Here is a 4,563-nt window from a genome sequence, read left to right as displayed (position 1 = left end):
TTTTTCTGACTGTACAAAAAAACAGTTAAGAGCTAATCAGGTTTTATTTAAAGGGGCAATATGTAAGACTTTTGGTTGGAAATGTTCAAAAATTAACTCAATCAATTGCAGTTTTGATATTATGATGTCTTTGTAATGTGTGGCAAAGATGTCTACTGAAGTAAGCATGCTAACCAGCTAACCCCAGCCCATCCAAGTCCAAAAATCCCACTAGTGGTGCGAACAACATCGCTCCCCTGGTCCCTGAGTTCTCAGTCTGGACTGTTAGCTGCACGGTTATCGAAGCTAACTAGTCAACTGCAGCTTCGGTAAGCAGCAGTTAGCAGTTATTCTGTTGAGGTGCTGTTCCCTACCTGTTTTTTAATATTTGACAGGATGCCAAGACTTACATATCGCACCTTTAATGGAACAGTATACAATGAAATTGCAGAATGGTACATATTCTTCCTACCTTGTAAAATGTTGAATAACTACACTTGCACTAGTAGCATTTTGACTCCTTGAGCCTGAATCCAAAAATCCGAGGTAAAGACTCTGCCAGGTGTGAGCTCGGAGGTCTGTACCTGTCTGTGAAGTTCTTCCATTAAAGTACAAGACTCTTGAAACCCACAGCTATGGAGTATTTTCACTGATATTTAACAAAGACATCTGAATACTTATTCCATCCATCACTGGTAACAGACATCAAAAATGGGCACCGATTCTTCACACAATATGATCTACTACTATCTCAGAAATGTCAACGTTTGGACCAAGGAGCCTTGGAAAAACGATGGCAGGAATATTTGACATTTTTTGGTAAAAGGATGGAAAGCTTGAGATTTTTCTCAGAAGTCTCCTGAGACAAAGGTACAAACCTCACACAAGGTTAATTATATGATGTGAAGGTCAAAGTACTACTCTAACTGAGCTTGAGTACATGTTATTGCTTATACTACATGGCAACTTTCACCACTGACATGCTCGCTCACCTCACTCTGCTCTATTAGGACTTCTGCTGCCACCTAGTGTCCAAAACAAGAGCGGCAGGCAGGAAATGATCAAAATCTTTGTTTTCAAAAGAACTAGAGAAAAAATATTTACATGCATTCAGATGACCTGTGATGGAACATAGTGAAGAGCATTTACTCAAGTACAGTATTTTACTTTTTTGAGGTATTTGCACTTTGCTTGATTATTATTATTTCACACTACTTTTATACTTTTTTCCTTGAACTCGACGACATTTCAGAGGAAAGTATCACACTTTTAACCCTTTAACATTTATTGAAACAACACTTGTTGCTTAGTTTACAGAGTTAGATCATCAATACAAAATACAGGAGAAACACAGCAGTTATCATTTTAATCAACTTAGATAAAATAATATAAGCTCCAGTCTTACCAGCTGCAACACTGAAGGGATGGCCTTATTAAAGGTGCACAATGTAGTTTTGGGGAAGACATCTTAATCAGAATAGAAGGATCTTCATTGACTAATTTCTTTTATGCCTAAACCAACTTTCTTTGTTGTCATGACTGAATAAAGTGAATAAACATTCCTGCAGATTTCCAAAAAACACGCTGACTTACTACATAAAATGACTTACTAATGCATTACTTACAAACACACTGATGTTGCCGAAAATGAAATCATGCTGCTGTGATGGTGCAGTTTAATGCCAAAGTGGCAAGAGGTTGCCGAAGCAAAGTTATGATTGCTGCAGGAAAGAAGCTCATCTTCAGAGGGAGATTTGAATTACTGGACTTTAACTTTGAGAAGCAGAAAGCAGGTTGTCGAGTAATGACATTTCACTAATCACATGATCTTAAAGCTCAAACATGAGAGGTCCATCTATTTGTAAGATCACACCTGTGGTCAACAAATGTGTTTATATTGATTTAGTGTTTTTGCGATTTGGAGTGAACTGACCCTTTAAGTTTCAGACTCAGTCTCCGTTGGGTACAGTAACGGGACTCACTCGGTACATACAGTCATCATTCATGTGTCGAGACTCTTAGCCGTCATTGTTCGGGCGACATAACAACTGTTATATGTGACGGACAGAAAGTCAGTGACGACCGGCAGCTGGGCTCACACACAGTTCAGCACCTGCAGCTGGCAGTGGTGGCAAGTAACTAAGTACATTTACTCAAGTACTGTCCTCAAGATGAATGACGTACTTGTACTTTACTCATATATGTAAATTACTGTATATTGGAAGTCATTTTTTACTATGCAACTAATCAGATTTGACCTTCTTCTTCATTGCTCGGTGCAGCTTGTGACTTCTTAAATCTCAGTGAGACTTTGTGCAAAATAAAGTTCACATGGCTGTGGGGTTTTGTTGAGCACACAGATCTGTTTCAGTTGCTTTTGGGAATGATGTTCGTCAGGAAACGTTGAGAGGAAATGTTGTAAGACGTTGACAGCTCTGTGCCTCCACCCCACAGAGCCCGGGGAGTGACGGACGCCCTCCTGCAGTGTTTACACGTTTTAGTTTTCTGTTTCTGCCTGTTAAAGGAGAGCCCACATTCCGTGTGATTTTATTCTTTGACGTGACAGCGAGTCAGCAGAGAGGGAGACGTGTCAGCAGAGCAGTGACAGCAGCAAAGCAGAGGAGTTCACCGACACTCCTCAGCAAAACTGCATCGAGTTTTTGTCAATTTTTTACTACATTTTGGAATAATTTCTTTCTTATTTTGAAATTCAGAGCAACCTTCAAGCAGCTTTAGATGTTTTCAGAATTAGTTTTAATTTCAAATTACTGATGAACAGTTTCATTAAAACATGCTCATTGTCCATCACATGTACTGAAATGAAAGGAATTAGTTTTTTCCTTTATGTTTTACAGCAAAGAGGCTGAATTAGATTCTTAGCAGACAAACTGATCATTCGTTGTTTGTTTGTTCATTAAAAAGAGAATGATATTACGTGAAAAGCAGTGGTATACATAGATATAAAATAGTTCAGAGAATTCTACAGACAAGATCTTCTGTATCTTTTGAAATGAAAGGAGAAAAAACTTTAGTTTTTTTCCCCCAAAATGTTCAGTCTTTTAGGGCAGTAGTTCCCAAAGTGGAGGATGGAAGCCCTTGGACGGGGTCTGGAGTTGAAACAAGAACCAGACGAAGTGAGAACAAATCCATGAAAGTGTGACAATTCACTAAGCTTTTTGCTAACCAAAGAAGCCACACAAGTGTGTGTGTGTGTGTGTGTGTGTGTGTGTGTGTGTGTGCGTTTAAAACATTTAGGTGGACTCCACCCAGTGATTTTAAGAACTGAAACAGGAAGTGAAATTGTTCTATTGTGTTGTTTCTGTTTAGGAAATGTTGTGTCCTTTATTGAGTTGCCTTTCCTCTTTTGTTTTATTTTTTTTATTCTATTAGTTTCTGATGTAATAATTTCTTTAGATTTTTGTTTGGGCACGCTAGAAAAACAGATTTTGCTTTGTACTGTTGAATAATTTAAATGGTCATTATGGTAATGAACATATAAAGGAAGAGGTGGGAGAGATTTCTAGAAATCATTTTGCTCTGGTGAAGAGAAAAAATGTACTTTTTGAGGAAATGATGTATTTCACATTCTCATTTCGTCTTCCTTCACGGAACCCATTAAATCTGAAAGATCATTTTTACTTAGAGACTTTCGAGAAAACTGTACATGCAAAGTTTGATGTTTCTGAATGCGCCCAACAGATATGAATGATTCACGTTTTTAGATCAAATATGTCTAATTAGCATAGCAGTTATTAACTGAGAAAATGCAAATGAAGTTAGATTCAGTACTTTCATCCTGGAGGGAAAACACTGTTCAAGTATTTTACATTTTACCAAAGTAAAAGTACAGAGATACTTTTGTATGTGTAAACAATATTTTTGTGTCGTGTCGTGCTGTTGAAGAGGATAAAACCTCCTTTTCAGTTATGGAGATTCTCTAGCTCTCAGATCATCTAGAGTATTACGATGCTCTTATAACTGGGGACATTTCCACAAACCAGTTATCTTTATGAATGATAACAAATCATGTTAGTGTTTCTGAAAGTACTGTGTCATCAAGAGACATTTTCAAAAACTGACATCTAGACAACTTATGATGACTTTACGAGCTGAAGTTAAACATAGAATCTAAATCTGCGAAGTTACCTCTGTAGTGGAACATTTCAAAATGCACTTTTGAGTTTCACTTTGTTTCAGTCCTGTACATATATATTTTTATTTAATGCTTCTTTTTTGTGCCTTCTCAAGATTTTCTGATAGTTTTTTTATCTGCTATTTTACACGAGGTACTAATCATTTACTGTAAATCTAGATTTACCATATTTACCAAGGAATCGCTGCTGTGCGCGTGTGTTAATGTCAGGTGAGTGTAAATTTTTGGTGTTCTTGATAGCAACAAAGTTTTATTATCAGTAAAAAAAAATAACTGCCGTTGAAAAACATCCTCAGTGGCTAGTTTTCCAGAGTGAAGTCAGAAAATGACTTGTCACCTGATTGCATCAACTTCATGTGAAACTGCCTTGAAATAAGCCTCAACGCTTCCGCTGACTTACAGAAGGCAGGAAGCAGAGTCAGTCTGTTGAG

The sequence above is a fragment of the Sparus aurata genome, chromosome 5, assembly GCF_900880675.1.
Source record: "Sparus aurata chromosome 5, fSpaAur1.1, whole genome shotgun sequence".
NCBI classification, from domain to species: Eukaryota; Metazoa; Chordata; class Actinopteri; order Spariformes; family Sparidae; genus Sparus; species Sparus aurata.
This window is presented reverse-complemented; position numbering follows the sequence as displayed.